Genomic DNA, 17,895 nt, shown 5'->3' on the forward strand with positions numbered 1-17,895 from the left:
TTGCTGTTCTGGTGTCTTCTGCAGTCTTGTCCTTTTTCCTTAGTCACCCAACCTGTGGTTTTTTCCTGCCAGCATGTCTTGGTTGGTCACTCTGTTCCTCCCTGCCTTCCCAATACCACATTCTATGCACTTCAGCCTCTTCTTTTGCCCGCCTGGTCACAAAAAGCTAGAAACAAGAAAATGGTCTTGGAAATGTTCCTCTGCCAGTTTCCCAGTGCCCTCTACTCTGGCTGCACTTGCCTTTTTCCACAGCACCCCGGCACTGCAGCTGCATCTTTGTTCCCCTCTCTTCACAGAAAGCTCACACGGAGTGGGTGCAGCGGGAGGCAGCAGGGCTGGGCAGAGGCACCAGCCTTTCTCCTCGGTGCTTGCCCGGAGAAGTGCTTCATTGTACGCATCAAGGACCAGGCCATGGGAAACAGGCTCCCCGACAGTCACCATGGGCTACACAAATATTACTTCTATTTACCTTGACCTTCCATTGTGCTCTAAAATGACTGAAAAGACTTAAATCATGTACAGTGTTTTTCTGGAAACAAAAGTAAATGGGGTTCTTTCAAGAAGTCACACTTGAACTTTTGCCGTTTTATTCCTTTTTGAGTCATTATCTCCAATTCAATGTTTCCTTTTAGCCTGTATTTTCCTTTTGTGAGAAATAGCTAATTTCTCTACTAATAAAATTATGAATCATAGCAGTAATGTAATTGTTAAAGATAAGGATACCTCATATGGCCTTAAGACACTCAGCTCCGGGAATTAAGTCTTCTGAACATTTCTTAAGGGCTTGCTGTGTGCTGGGCACCACCAGACTGACCTCCTAATTTTGTAGCTGCTTTAATATATTAACTCAGCAAATCCTCCTAAATGCCCGGTGAGGCAGGAGGTATTGTCATTTGTCTTTGTCTTATGACGTAGGTACTGAGGCATAGTGGAGGTAAGTAAGTTGCCCAAGGTCATTCAATTAATGGTGGGCAGGGCCTGGTCCTGAACCTGGGTGACCTGCTCCAGTGCCATGTTGCTAACCACTACACAAACTGCCTAAGTACTTGGGTGCCTCCAGCAACCTCTGGGAGACTAGGTTTCCTCGTCTCTGCCTTACTAAACCATGGGGAGGGTCAAATAAAATTCATTGAAAGGGCTCTGCAAACTGTAAAGTACCAGCACATCAGGTTTAAGTTCAGGCTGACTGTTGATGCTTTCTGTTAGTCAGGTGGGTCTTACTGTGGAGTTTGGCCCTGGCTCCTTGGAGGTACCACTAGTTCAGGTGAAAAGCTATATGTTTTCTTAGAGTATCACGTCTTGGAATATCTAAGGTCTTCCTGGAATATCAGAAAACCTCAGGTTTCACAGTGAAAATGATCCTCTTACTCCAAAATGGTGATATGCAGGGCTATTTAGTGCCTAGGCAAAACTCAGCATAACACTTGTAATATGCAGCTAACTTTAATGATGTTCATTCCTGTTCACCCTCATTAATGTAGCACTGAATGAACCTTCCCTTTTCCTAAATCTTGCAAAATCATCTTTCTCCCAAGTGTCTGTTCACCATGTACCAGGGACTTGTTAGTAACTGTCCTTCAGTGTGTAACACAGGGACTGGGACCACATCTCCTACTGCTACCGTGGGGCTCTAACACAGAAGGGATATCGAGCAAGGTTTAGGCTAATGGAAGACAAGTGGAATCCAAGTCTAAACACAAGGACTTCTAAAGGCTGTGGCCAAAAAAAAAGAACTGGCTTCAAAACATGGTACAGGAGGCCAAAGCCAGACCCCAGAGAGGTTGATGGGCGGTGCTGGAAGAGTGGGAGGACCTGGGAGGAAAACGGGGACTGAGAAGGACAAGCCAGAGAAGGCGTTTCCTTGCAGCTGGTCCAGGGAAGATGGAAGCTTTCCTCCTCCTCCTGATGCTGGGCCTGCTTTCTCTGCTCTCAGGCTCCTGTGTGTTTTCATTTTCAGGTCTCGCAATTCTTCCCCAAGTCAGAATGTTGGGGGTCTGTGTTCTTACAGTCTCTTGGGGGAAGTGAATAACCTGAAGGCCAGACTTTTTGTGATTCTTTGGAGCTTTTATGTATCCTAGAAATTGAGTTCTTCCTGTTTTTTTTTTTTTTAATGGGATTGGTTTTGTATGTCCAGGGTCACTCTGTTTAGGAGAGGTCTCCCAGGCAGGATTCATGATCATAATGAGTTATTTTTTTCCCTCTTTTCTGGGTAAGAACAATATCCTTACCATTCAGTCTCCATATATAGCAAGCAGTTATGATAGAAGAATATCCTTATGTTAGGAAAGCAGTTGGCAGCTTCTGTGATGTGAACATATCCAGTTTAGAAAACACATTTAAAGAGAAAAGCTGCTTTAAATCCTTTTTTGGAATCAGGTGGAATAAAAATAAATAAAAATTTCAAAGAAAATGTGTGGTCTGACAACACATTCCATTTCCTTTCTTTAGTTTTACAGGTCCTTGTTGATTTGCCTGAACTTTAGATGTCATTTCTATCATTTTATTAACATGTCAAAGTCAAACTGCAAACTGGTTCTAACATCTAAATGGGAGCATAACTTGGATGATAGATTTTTCTAGCTGATGCACATAATAAGAGCACTCAAGAATGTTGCCAGGAACTAACCATCTAGGATCTTTTTAAAAATATTGTTAAGTGTATAAAAAGACTAGTTAACATAGTGGAGGGGGAAAAGGCATTAAATCTCAAAGAAAGCACCAAAATGGAACATAGAAGTCAGTCATCCCTGGACGTTTATAAATAAGGTTCTGATATAAAATCATCTAACCAATTAGTGTCTATAGTTAAGATTTATCAGAATTACAGATAGAAGCACATCTATTGCACTTGACCGACCCAAGTGTGCCTACATATAGTCTCTCTTCATGAAGTGCTGAACTGACCAAAACACTTCATATGAATTTAACTCAAGCTAATTAAGTTATATGACTCCTTCTGTAGAGGATAGCTTGGCAGTATGTTTTTTTTTTTTAATCCTTAGAACATGTTTACTCTTTGGTCACAGAAATTTTATTTCTAGGAATTTATGCTAGAGAAATAATTAAGGATAAGTGCTATGATTTTAGCCACAAAGATGTTACTAACATAGTTTATAAGAGGGTAAATAGGAGCTTGCTTACATGTAGAATAACAGATTCGTTAAATATATTGTGTTACAGTCAAAGAACTGAAATGCTATTCTGGTACTATAGATGTAGATTAGCATTGATAATGAGAAGACAGTCATTATTTAAGTGATAAAATCATGTGATATAAAGCAAGTACACACAGTGTCATCACATTTTTGTTAATATATGGATATATTCTTACAAAATGACCTGGAAATATATTTAAGGGCTTGAAAGTGGTTCTCTGGATGATAAGATTATGGCTATTTCAAATGTTCTTCCTTTTTAAATCTGTGTCTGTAATTTTCCTGCTCTAAATATATACTGCTTTTGTATAGGAAAGAACCAAGAGAGTTTATTTTTAATTGAAAAGAGGGAAATATGTGAGCCAAACCATATGAAAATGACTGATTGTGTATAACTAGAGACCTCATGTAATGCTTTTGAGCTGAATATATCTGTAAGCATATTTCCGCTGACATGTACACAATGATGTGGGAACAGTAATTGCTCCTTCATACAAAGCAGAGATTATTAGCTTTCTTCCTAATCTCTGCAAAATGAAGGAACTAAAATTATTAGACCACCTCTGGGGTTTCTCCCTACACCCAAATCCCAGGTCTATACTTTCTAGTTTTACTCAGAGAAACTGCTGAGTGGTGTACTTCCTGTGTTTCTAATATATATAAGCTGTTTAAGTGATGAACGTGTATTAATAAGAAGGATTCATCTTATTATTTATAGAACGCTGAAACTAACCCACTCTGCAAGATTATCCTTGGTGTCTATTTTCTGCTAGTTTGAAGAGAGACCCTCAAATGATCTAGTTTTTCCATCAACCTCTGGGAGCCTAGGTTGATTACCCTAGTTTGAACTTCTGGGAGAACTTATAGTGAGGGTCACATAGCTGAGAATTGCTCAGATTTCAGGGGAACTTCAGCAGTAGGTGGAAAGTGGTTGAAGCAGAGAGTGACAAGGAATTTACTTCCGTTAGAAAATAAAAATACCACCAGGCTAAACCCTGACAACCTCTCTGCCTAGGCTTTGGTGTCAAGGAGGTCTCTCTGTCTGTCTGTGCTCCCTTGGCCCAGTTTAGTTCAATGAGGCAAGATGTCATATATTTTTCCTCATTAATCGCTCTTAGCAGATGCCATGGTATTACAATCAATTTCCCCAACCTTTAAAAATATAATTTCAGAATGAGTTCATAGTAAACATAGAGGTAAATGACAGTACACATCTGGCAGACTGACTTCCTAATTCTGTAACAGCTGAATGGAAATTAGTGGAAAGAATATTGTACTATGAGTCAGGAAACCTGTATTTTGATCCTGGTTCTGCCATGAACTTGTTAGAATGTTAGACATGTGACCCATTCTTTTTAGGTCCAAGTTTTTCTCCTCTATAAAGTGAGAGGGTTGAATTCAGTGGTTATAAGCTTCCTTCCAGCTCGGAAATTGTATGAATATGCCTACACAGCTCCAGACTGAAGGCAGAACATCTCTTAACAACCCAGCCCTCTGACTCCCCTGTGTCCACCTCTCTTGGTTCCATTAACCATTGTTTTCTTGTTTATCTTCCTTTTCTTGTGCCATACTAAATAATTTCATAGAGAATCTCATTTTGGCATTTTCTGCATCCTCTAATATATGATACATCTTTGTGACTAGTGAAAAAATTCTTAAAAGCAGCTCCTTCCATTATTCTCTAGTTTTTAAAGCTATCCCCTGAGAACTAAATGTCATTTCAAAGATCTCTGTTTGTTATTTCTAACCCAACCTATAGAAATCAAAGGCATAATTTGAAACAGAAAATCTTGCCTTGAAACAGTGTACTCATAAATATGTAATATAATTTATCCCTAAATTCAAGAAGAAATTAGGATATTTAACATTTTTAGGAACTTTTTTCCACTATCTTATTGAATATGTGAAACTGAGCTGCTGTACATGCTTGCCAATCCTGCATCCGTAATTGTAAATGCCGTATTTTTTAATTGAGTAATAATTTCAAATGAATCTACTATAAAAGAAAAATTGGTACCAGTACTAAAGTTTTATAAGTCAAATACTTGTGTGTTTTAACTTGATCTCTAATTTTTAGTCTCTGAAATATGTAGTACTTCTTTTACATGTAGGCTGTTTTCTGTAGTAAGCACAGAAAACCTAACCCAAAGGGGCCACAGAAGAGACTACTAATTGCCCACTCAATACCCTTTCTTCCTTTCTTCCTTAGTAACACACCCTGATTTTATTCAATGAGGCAACGTGCCCAGCCACTGGACTGCATTCCCAGCCTCCCTTGCAGTTAGGGGTGGCCAAGAGAGAAATTGCTCTGGAAACCTTCAGCGGGAGTGACTGGGCTGTATATTTCTTGACTCTGCTTCTTCTGTGTTCTCTCTTTGGACTCCTTTCTGGACTCCACATATTTACAAGATGTCTGAGACAGCTTTAGACTTGTCATCCTCTTCATTCGAGCCCAGTGAAAACTTTAAGGAAAGTCCAGTTTCCTAATAGCTCAAACAAAGCCTCAGATTTTCCTCTCCTTGGCCTGTTTGCCCATTTGGGGCTTCACTGAACCCAAAACTGGCACTCATGGAATGACATGCTGATGGGTTCATTCTGGGTAATATACCCACCCACAGACCTGGAGATAACTTTACTGGGCCTTCTAAAGCAAAATAGAGCTTTTGTGGCCAGGAGAAGCAGGAAAGTATAGATACTGGAGGATCAAACCATAAATATCCAGCCCCCAAGTGTGCCAGTGTCTCCAGTAATGAGGTAAGTGATCATTTGGTTTGCAAAGTTATACTGAACAATAATTTGGTCACTGGATTCATTTATACTAATTGAAATGGAAGCCTCAAAGTCACACCATTAATCCAGACCAGATATCAAAATATATCTCTTTTTGTTTTTCAGGTTTATGTCTTGCATTAAGCCATATGACTTTCTTTTCTCATTACCACTCTATATACGGCCCTCCAAAAGGGTAGAACTAAAGCTGGCCAAAAAACTTATTAACCCCAGTAACTGTTTTCTAATATAGCTTGTTGATGCAGAAAAAGACATTGTCTCTGAACATAAAGTTGTATAACAAGTTAGAGCTAAATGAAATTTAAAATGACTTGGGATAAACCCTGAAAAAGTGGTGCTTTAAAATAGTAATGTCAGCAAGTAATGTCTGCACTGCCTGTTCTCTAACCATAATACCAGTGCTCTGAGTTTAGATGGAGGAGTTACAGGGCAGTGACAAGAATAGCGTGGTCTTCCTTTCTGTGTGAGCGAACGTGTAGATGCGATGGGGAAGTGATTTACTGCAGTGTGTGTTGGGACATGGTATGCAACAAGACTGATGATTATGGTCACAGTTCTGGAAATGTTCAGATGGCTTTCAGTTCACTCTGGGCAAGGCTGCTTCTTACAGAAGCCAGTATTGATTTTTCAGAATGCCTCTGAGCTTTTCAGCAGAAGGGCTATTCATGTCAGTTCTTTGAAGCCACAGGAAACATCCTTGCGGAATGGACTGCAGGAGGCCTTCTTGCAGGGACTGGGGGGCTGGCTTTTTCGGCAGAAGACAGGAGCAATGGCAGCATGGGCTCTGTAGGTCAGAGTGAGACCTGGCTCCGACTCCGGCCCCTCCGCATATACCAGTTGATCACTTGATCTCTTGGGGCCCTGGTTTCCTTACTTGGAAAATGGTGGGGGGTAAGAATCTAATGAGAAAAGGCATGTAATACTTCTAGCCCAGTACCTCAAACCCGTCCTACGTGTTCAGCAAATGTTAACTATTGTTCTGTTCTCAGCGTTGAAAAAAGGGAGGAGTGTTGAGTTTTTCACTCTTTTCTTCCAAGTTTCATTAAGCAGAACAAATAAAATTGTTGGAGGGAAGAAGTTGAGTTTAGGTCGGCTCCACCTGACACTGCTTTTACTTTGGGATGGGAAAAATGGAGAGTTGGTACTGGCATATGTTAGGTGCCTTAGGGGCCTGTCCTGCGCTGTGGATGCAAGTTTGTTGAAAGCAGCCTTTCTGGAAGGATGATGTCATTGCATCACAACTCAGGATGGCTACCACCCGCTGTGGGGGCAACGCGGACCCTGAGAAGTTGGCAAAGCCTCAGGCTGTACCTGGTACCATGTCAAAGACCCCTGACATTTAATGTCTGTCATTTTAGACCTGCTGGGAAGAGTGAGCATCTCAGAATAACAGGACCCTAGGACCATGACCTGTCATTTTACAAGTGAGGAGTCCGAAGCCTAGAAAGGAAAAGCAGCTCCTCAAAGACCACGTGAAAAGTGAATGACACAGGCAGGACCTGAACCTAAGGCTCTGATGCCCAGGTAGAGGAAGTGACGACCACAGTCACTGGCTCTCCGGGTTATCCTCCAGACCTCTCCCTGGTCTCTTGTTAATTGCCAGTCTCATCCAAGCACTGAAGGCCAGGAATTCACTCCTTTCAGCAAATTCATTTTGTTAGAAGCCATCTGACCCCCTCCCTAAATGTCAGCATCTGTAGATCTTCCTACTGTGGCCACTCAATTTCCCATGGACAGAATCCACATCTTCTGCCTCGGGGGCCTAAGAGTGGCCACTGACCTAAACTGTTGAGGGGAAGAAGGACTGGGGGCCTTGTTGTTAGTATCTGGACTTTCTCCTGAGCCTCTTGTTTTCGGCCTGGTGCCTCAGACTCTCCTCCATAATGCCTGAAGTCTCCAGCCTCTTGCATTCAATTTTTATAGAGAATAAACCACCCATGTCCCTGGGTGGCTGGGGAGGAATGGTTGCTGACCACCCTGTCACCCTCTGAGCCTTCCTGCAGTTCTTTGGGGGCCCACTGGCTGGCTTCTCCTTTGCCTCAGCTAAGCCAGTCCCACACTTCTGTTTTTCTTCCATCTTTCACAATGACTGTGTCATGTCTCAGCCATTTTTGTCACCTCTCCCACTGGCTATCCTTTTAGGCAAAATTTAAGAACAATTTTTTCTGACCATCTTAGTCAGTTTTAGAAGGAAACAGAGATGAGCATATCTGTTAACCACCTCTCCTCACCTCCCGGAATGCTCATAACCCTCCACCTCTATTTTGGTATATTGCTCAAAATTTAATCTCTTAATACAACTTTCTAGCATGGACTGAAAGACCAATGGATCATGACTGACCAGGGCTGAGTGTAGTTGTCTATTTATTTATTTTGGGAGAGTTAAGGACCTTAGCCTTCAGCAACACAGAGAACGGATTATGGAAATTCAGTTCTCAGGTGCATGTTTGTGTGTGTGTGTGTGTGTAGTTACCCTCAGCAAAGAGCACACCACATGTTCAGTCACTACCAAGAATCTTCTGAAAAACAAATCTCAGGTTTTATGTTATCACCAAAAACTAACCCCACCGCATGGTTCATCATCATGTTTGGGAAAGTGTTTTGAAAATGAAATGTGCCACTATGAAATCAATGGGTGGAAATCAATACGAACACAGAGGGAGAGGCAGATTTGTATATTTGTTCTTTAGCTGAGCACTTGCTGGAAGGAAATGCAAACATCTCTCTCCATGTTGGCATTTTTAGATGCACTAACCAGCAATGGGAATCTGTCCCTCCAGTGTGTACATACTGGGAATGCAGAGGAATAAATGTTTGTTAAGTGTGTAAACTTAATGTATGGATTTTGTGACTATGACATGTTCATAGTAAAAACATTTGAAGGCAAGATACTTTTCAAAATCCTGAGAAATTAGAATTAAATGAATGGCACATATTTTATTTTGCCAAGGACTAAAATTTTCAATTAAAAAAATTAATATATTGCTAGTCTGTCAGTAACTTTTCTGCAACACCTGATGTATTTTAGTTAATACTGAAGGGCCCCCACCCATAAGATGGCGAACCTCCTGCTTCTCTTCCGAGTCCTCGGTTCCCGCTGGTGCCACCTGAAGCCCAATCACCTCTCTCCCCGCTCCCAATCCCAGCACCTAGCCAATAGCCACCAGCCCTGTAGAAGTAAGACCACAATCACCCCATGCCCCTTCCTATATAACCCAGCACCTTTCCCCAATAAAGCGGAATTCTCCGGTGAATTGCTGCTGTGTGTCGCTCCTTTCCTTTCAAATACTACATTATTCCTGGTGTTCTGACATGCATAATTGTTACCAAAGGGATTCGCTAATACTGTATTCAGAATTGATGACTGATTTACATAGCCTTAAACTGAAGGACGAAGCATCAGAATGTTTTTATTCACTCCCTCCTCCCCATTCTCTCCAGTGAGGGATTATAAATGGGGTTTTTACTTTGATACAATACAGTTCAGCCTTATGAAAACATAGCTAGCAATAATACAGACTTTAGTGCAAGGTGGTCCTGTGGACTTCATTCAGGAAGTATTAGAGTCTAGAAATATCTGAAGAGTTTGGTTATAAGTGAGTGCCCCTTGACAAAGGGCTTTAAGAGGATGGCTCTAGTTCAGTATTGTTCAATGGTTGCTTTCTGTTGCCTTTTAATGGATTCTAAGAATGTTGTTATAGCTCTTCTCCAGTCTATTTGGCTACCTTTCTGGTTCAGGTGGTTTCCCATTTCTGTATACACCTCAGTTTCATGTTTATATGCTTGAAGAAGAAACCAGAGACTGATGCATTTCTGTGTCCCACATCTTGCTTTTCATTAATGCCCAGGTGATGTGACAATGTCTCGTGGCTTATAACCAGAAGAGCTGTGTGTTGCATTTGTATTCTGAGTTTGTTTTCTTGTGTGAGCAAAACTGATAGTTTAAGGATGATAGAAAGGGCGTATGTGTAAAGACATAAAATGAATTTTCAAGTTTTATATAAAATACAAAGCATTATGGTATTGAAATCATTATATAAGTAACAGAAGTTAAAAAAATATATAAGGGCAAACAAGCAGTGTTTCTCTCTCTTAAACGTCATGACAAATAACTGGTTTAACTAGTTCTTTCCCCACTGTATTGATCAGTTGCTCTGGCCTTGTGCAGAAGCTATAGAGTGCTCTCATGAACCTGCTGCTTATTTTTTTTAAACCGTTGGCTTTAGAATGGCTGGATTTAATGGCAGGGGGCCTCAGCCTCTGTTCCTGAAGGCTCTTTTCCTTCCACTCCCTCGCAGAGAGAAGCATGATCATTTTCTTCCCTGCCCTCTAATTATAGGAAAAATTGGGTGCACCGTAGCTTAGTGCCAACACACCTGAATTCAGGGGGCAGCTCCCCAGACAATTGCTGTGTTGCTCCTTAGTGTCCTGGGCCTGGGGTTCAATGAGAGCCAAAGGGTAATGAATTCCTTGAGGTGGTGAGAAGAGCTACATTCCAAGAGGATTAACAGCACAAAACCTGCTTCTAAGAGGGAAAAAAACAGGAAAAGCGGGGGAGGGGGAACATCCACGTTGACACACACAGAAACCCCCGGTGAGGTTTTGCGTGTGTGCAAAGCCACATTCCAGTTTCTGTTGTCAACACCGAAGCTGCTTGGACAAGAACACTTATGTGTTGTACATGGCAAGGATAGTCTTTAAAAGGCTTGGTAGCATTCTTTCTCAGCAGAGGGGGACTGATTGGTCAAATCCTCTGCTTTGCCATAGAATTACATCTGGTCTCTATCAAGTACCTCTTGTCAAGACATAGAAACATTTGAAAATACCTTGATTTCTGATTTCTCAACCTAGGGGAGCAGAGAAGGAGGGAAGAAAAAGTTCATGTGATTTGTTAGCCACATCTGAGAAGGGTTCTGCAGATGGAAATGTGGCCCCATTTAAACTTCCCTAAAGCATCATGATCACTGCATTGAAATTTGGGACTCTGATTGTGCAACTCTGACGGAGGCCCCTGGTATGTGTTTGATGGGTATATTTGGTGAAACATAAAAGCAGTGTCATTCCTGTCTGCTAATCAAGGGCCAGAATCAGCCCCCACACATCTGCCTAGCTGTTCCTTACTGCTGTTATGGAAATAAACCTCTCCTTTTTCAAAGGCAGTCACTACCCCTGAAGGGGAGAATGATTGCTGTGGATGAGGTCCCCAGATCTTCTCACCCACCATGAACCTTCTGCCACCCCTCCCCCAAAAGCTGAGATACCCCAAATGTTCAAACTAAATCTAAGCACCCTCTGTCTTCCCGCATCCCCTCTTTCACAAAGAACTCTTAGTTTAATTTATCTCTTAAAAAATAATTCAGGTGTTTGCCACTCAGACACATTGTTCTTGAGAAGTAAATAGATAATTCTCCCTGAAGCAGTGACTTTTACAAGTACAATGTTGTCCTAGAAAACAGATACACACCATGCTGTCATAGGAAACTACAGCTTTTAACATCTTCGTGACTGATCTCTGGTCCTCTTTTTAGTGCAAAGAGAACATTCCACAAATATCAAAGTGGGCCTTTGCTAAAGATGGCCCGTCCACCTTTTGCACGGCTGAATCCATTGGAAAATTACCCTCTCGATGTCAGTGAAGGATTAGTGAAGTTAAACATTTGCTGAGTGAGTTTGTTTTTGAGAGAAGTCTCTTCAGGAAAGCATGTTGAAACAAACCTAAGCTTAGATAATCATGAGTAATTATTTGCCTATGTCCATAATTTTAACAGTGTGAATCATTAGCTCAGACCCTCTCTTTTATCCCAAAGAGGAAGAGACTATGAATGAATGTTAGTGAAGCTCTTTGTTCTTAGTAGAAAAGGATGTTGATGTTCCTCACCTCCACGCAATGAGATGACTTTAGCATAGCCTCATGGCCATGGAAACGGAGCCGTAGGTCTTGTGCAGTGTCACTGACCAGCTCCAGAGAGAGTCCTCTGGCCTTCATGCTCACCTGCTCGGTTTCATGCCTCCGAAGTCCTCACCAATGTGGGAGGTGAGTTATTGCCAAGGATTCTTGTTCATGTCCTTTCTTTCTATTTTGAGGGGTAGTTTGTAGAAAATGCAAATAGCTTTAACTACCTGTAGATGTATTTTAACTTGCTTTCAGGGATACATGAGAAAATGCTTTTCAATTTAAGAGAAAATAGCCATGAGTTTGTTACTTATTGCTGTGACTGAACAAAAGAGATTTTAGCAACAAAGACAGTACCTTTGACATCCTGCCAGAGTTGTGTTTCGTAGCTAAACATGACATTTGGGAAATGTCAACTATCAGTGACTTTTTAAAAATTGTAGTCAAGTATGGTTGGCTACACGTACAATCCCTGACTTACAAGAACTTGACAAACAAGTTTCCAGGAGACATGAAAGGCCGCCCTTCCTCCATCTCTCCGTTTCCAGAATCCCTTTTATTTCTCCTCTTTGCCCTTCCGCCCCCCACCTCCCACCTCTGTCCCCTCAAGGCCAGAGCCTCTTCAGCACTGCTATGGAAACTGCCTGTGCAAACTTGGCTCTTCTGTGGTTTCCGAAGTGGAAGACGAAGCTGCATATGACAGGCACGTGGGGCTGGACCCCAGAGGTTGCTTCTGGGCGGGACCAGGTGAACTCCTCGGTGTTTTCTCTATGGTGGCATGATTCCTTTTAGCTTTACTTACTTTTACTCTCTGGACTTACAAGTATCCTTCTTTTAAAGATCTGGATATCTGTGAGAGGGTTGAGGAAAGCAACCTTAGTTATGTGAATTGGGTCGAGCTATAGTGACCACACATACAAACACACAACCCTTGTGTATGTTTAGTATTTTGTATCCCACTGTTTACAAAAGGCTTCCACACACAGACACACACACACACACATTTGTTCCTCACCACTGCTTTATGATTGGTGAAGCCGGGACTCAGAGAACTTGAAATATTGGAGCTGCTGGAAGTAGGACTAGAAATTGCAAATTTAAAATCAGGACTGAATTCTCTTTCCATTCCATTTTCCATTGTGTATGTCAATACTTTTATACATGTATGTGTTTTCCTATATACACACACGTGCTAACTAACATCTTTTCCTTTTTAAATAGTGAAGCAAACATGTTTGCAGATGATTAGCAAGCAATAGACTTCAGAGCATCTCAAACCATCTCTGACCTTGATATTCTGCTATTTTACAAGATCCTTACAACAGGAAGGTAAAAATTAGATGACTGGAGCTTATTTCATAAGCTTTAGAGATTCAGAGTGCTCTGTGTATCTATAAAACACACTTAAAAAACTGAATGTTAAGATGGCATAACTTGACTAAGAAATATCTAGTAATTGTTAATTAAATAATTAATAGAATTCATGATTTATATTTCTGTTTACAGACCTAATCCCAACACTATATATATATATATGCATCTGTGATTTGAGTTACTTATAGTAAGTCAGTCTCCTCTTGGTAAATGAGTACAAAATGTATTTGAATTCCTTAGCAGAAAGCCAGGTTCATTAGATATTTTCATATGGTAACCTTTCCAGTCAAGACCTAAGTAATGCAATTCTGAAACTGAAAATAAGATGTGCATAAAAGCACATTATGCAGGCCTATTTATAGTAATAATAATGATCACTCTAAACAGATTGTCTCACTGGCAACGAACATACAATGGGAACATCGTAAGAGATGAACTCTTGCCGTTTTCTGAGATAGAAAATTCTCACATTTTACATAAAGCCAGAAGTAAAAATGGTTCCAAGAAAAAACATGTGTTAAGAATTGTAAGTGTTTAGCTTAGAAGGAGGGAAAAAAATTGGGTTATCACAAACATTGCTTTTTTTCCTCCCAAAATATAGAAACAGTTTCCCTTCTTTGACTCCATGATGTCATACTCAGAATAAGAAATGGTGAAGAAAATGGAACTATGGCAAACCTGCTATCAATTAGATTTAATAGGAAAATCCGAAAACAGTGTGGTAAATATCTAACAAAGCCTTAAAGATCATGGAATTATTTGTTAGAATCTTGATTTATGATGAAAACTGTATAAAGTTCTACCTGAATATTTTCTTGACAATCGTAACATCATCCTGCAGCATTCTTCACAGATACCGAAAATCATTTCATTCACTTTTCTTTTACCACCAGGTTTTCTTAGGCCTGTGTTTAGCCCTCTAGTCTGCCTCACTGTTCCTGATGGTCATTCCTGTGGCAGTATCTATAGAATTACGCTTTGGACCCTGCTGCAGTCTTTAGCCATGTTGGCTAAGTGAGGCCTCTGAGAAATGAAGCCAAGCACACAGTGTCACGAAAAGACTTCTCCCTGCCTGAACAGGACAGAAACGTGCAGCCGCTAATTCTCAGCTCACCCTTTCACTTTCTTTGGAAACCAGTAGGCAGATACAGAGACCAGTAATGTCTGCCTTTTGAAAAACCTGAAAAGGGGGAAAAGCCACTGTGTAACAAATGTGATTTTTTTTTTTATTAAATACCTCTTGTTGTCTTAGTTTAAATCAGATTTGAAAAACCAATCCACACCAACTTACCTTTTCCACATTTTAATACACCTTGGCTAAATTTTAAATCACAGGTTGTATTTTATATAATGAAGGTAGGGAAACTTTATTCCTGTTTCTCACAGAACGACAAGTACAGTGACTTGGTTTACATCCATTTACATTCAAGTAGACCACCATAACAATAACCATGAACTAGCACTGGGTTTTTAAGTCTTTGCAGTTGATTTTAGAGCACCCGTGTATGTAGTGGAGCCATGCCTGTCTCAAAGTGCATTGCACACATCTTTGATATGACAGGGCTGATCAGTTTGACTTCATAGCTGAAGGCTCCCAGGCACACAGAGCCTGGGAGAGACTTGCTTAACCACTGAGACAAGGAAACCGACCTGATGTCAAGGAGCTAATGTTCTGTCGCTTGCCAAACATTCCTGCTACAGATTGGTGTTCTAAAATTTTCATGAACCTAGTAGAGAAACAAATTGTGTGGTCTGGATTTAATATTATCTGCCTAAAAGGAAAGAAGTGAAGTTAGCCAGAAGGCCAGATGGCAGCTCTATTTTTTTTGCAGAACTCTATTTGGGAAGTGAGTTATATGTAATTTTTGGTCATTTTTTACCATCTTAGGAGACCATGCTCAGAACGAGTCACTGAGGGATATAGCACACGTTTCAAAAAATGAACTGCACAGGCATAAGCACATCATGTACCCTGTCCACAGAATTATAGACATTTGGTGAAAATGCCTGCATTTCTTTTTCTTCTAGCATTGTTATGACCTACTCCTCTATCCTATCTTTCTTATCATTCAGCTGCCTAACTTAACCCAGAACTAAACTTCTTAGCTTACAATACCATGAAGTTCACATTTAGGGAAAATGTGGCTGAAAATGTCATGAATTTATCACCAGTCTTCCTCTTGTGGTTGACTAAGTTGTCACTCAAATACAGAAAACCAGCAGTTGTCAACTGCATACACAAAAAAATGATGTTTCCTCTTTTTTTGAGGCAGACTGCCATATCTAGATTGCATCTTCCCACAAACTTAGTAATTAATACCTTGGACTCTTGAAGATTTAGTCCATATTCCATGTTTAAAAGTTTTACTTTGAGGTTATAGGGTGAGCCCCAGGCTGTTAAGTAGGAACAAAGAAACATCAGTTCACACTGGGGTTACTTATCATTGCAAATCAGGATGAAGAAAATTTCAAGAAATCAATTAAGGTTGTTCATTTTCCAAACAATGGGATCGTCTCTAGGCATATTTGGTTTCTTCTCTTCCTCCATGCCTTACTGGTTACCAAGACTGGATCACATTCCTTCTAATTGATTTTTACTTTCATTCTTTCTTCTCCATTATCACCTTTATCACTCCAGTCCTCCTGTGGTCTCATTCCAGACCCTTCAGAGCTGCTCTGACCAAATCCAAATATTATTTCATCCAATATGCATCTGAATCTCAGTCTAATCTTCGTAAAGCATTGATATCATGATGATATTTACATCCTAACAATATTCAGTGGTTCCATATTTTGTACTAGAGCAAGTCAGATCCAGATAACTCTGCTAGATTTCAAAGCCCAGGGTAAACGTACCACTTTCTCACTTTTCTCTCTCATCCAATAACATACTTTATTTCCTGCTTCTCTACAGTATGTTGGTGCTGAATCAGTGTCTGATGAAAGGCAACCTCTATCCCATTTCTGTGATGTCTGTTCTTGGAATAAGATATTTCAAGATAAGTCACACTTTTTCCTTTTGGTTAGATAAATACCCATGCCTCTACCTTCTCCTTGCAGTTCAAATCAATAGTTTTTTCCTGAGCATCTGACATTATACTGAAAGTCATCTTAACAGTGTATGTTGAGGAGTACAAGGCTGTGTGAAACAGGGTCCCTGCTATACTGCCTGAGTCTGTCTGGACTGCTCCAGATCTCTGAACACTTCTCTTCTGAGCTTCTACGGTACTTAAAGTTTAGACCAATGGGCTACAGAGTGGAGTGCTCAAAATAATGCAAAGGAATGCAGGAAGAAGATATCGAAACTTCTATTTACATTTTTTGTATCTTTGCAAATTTCTAATTTACAGTACTTTTTAAAGTATATTAGTAATATCTTGGCATGATAATGGGGTAACAATACCTACTGTGGCAAGTATCTAGTAATATACATAATTATTCAGTCACTGTGTTGTATATCTGGAACCAACATAATATTGTGTGTGAACTTTATGTCATAAAAAAGTACATGCTATATTAGTATGAAGGTATATGTTTAACATTTACAAATAAATATACATACATTTGCAAGCATTTTTACTAATAGAGTAAATGATCAAAAAACATACAGAGCCTCCAATTCAGAACAATTTCACTGGGGTTTTAAGGAGGTCAGCAGACTGGCCCACCCAAATCCATTCATTAGCTCTTCAAAAATTATTTACTATTCCCCTAGTGTGCCAAAGAGCATTGAGAGATAGAGAAGTTATGCAAGAGGAGATCAGAATGTCACCTTTATTTCTGATAAATACTCTCTGGAAAATGTGGCTTTAGATCAAGCCAGGATGGTTTGCTAATACTTCACCTCTGCAGTAAGCAGGCCCAGGAAAAGGTGAAATGGAGATTACAGCCCCATTTCTATCTCACTGTTCCCAGCCAGGCGCCAGGCCCATATCCAAAGCTTTCTGAATGACCAAGAGCCAGTGAGAAGGTACCCTTTTTGCATCCTGGCAGAAGGATTTTAACAGAAGACAGAAAGGAAAGGAGGGGAATGAGTGGGACATGCTCAGTTTATTCTGTCAGAGGCACCTATGACATAAACCACTCCTTCTTGGGGGAAGGAAATAAGGTAGCAGGTGGAGAAGGGTCAGTAGCGTTCCCATAATATGGGAGTCCCTCCTAAGAAATATGTCCTTGTTGTTTCAGATTCTATTACCTCCTAATAAATAATATTTTGTGTTTTAAACGTATCTCCCTAAAAAAGAGCACTCTCTTCTCTTTTACCAAAAGAACAAGCAAAACACATAAAACCTGTTGACAGGATTTTGAACTGTGCGCTTGAAGGCCTAAGATGTGTGTGTACTGAGGCCGGAGCTTTGTCATTACACAGCCCTGCCCCAGCATTCATTATCTGATTTCCCAACACTGTGATAGGACAGAATGAGGCTGTGTGTGTGTGGTGGGGGGGATGGGGGTGGAGCTAGAAAAGGAGTTTCACAATTACCTAGATGAGATTGACAGCCCCACCATTCTTTTTAAACACACATGCTCATGTGCGCGCACACACACACACACACACATACACACAGTGTTCCTATCATAAAATTTTGTGACCTCTGGCACATTATATAATGGAAGACATGGGTCGAAGCATGCAGTGTGAGAAACAAAGCAAAGAGAAATAGATGCTTGTTGCTTACTGCT

The sequence above is a fragment of the Manis pentadactyla genome, chromosome 6, assembly GCF_030020395.1.
Source record: "Manis pentadactyla isolate mManPen7 chromosome 6, mManPen7.hap1, whole genome shotgun sequence".
NCBI classification, from domain to species: domain Eukaryota; kingdom Metazoa; phylum Chordata; class Mammalia; order Pholidota; family Manidae; genus Manis; species Manis pentadactyla.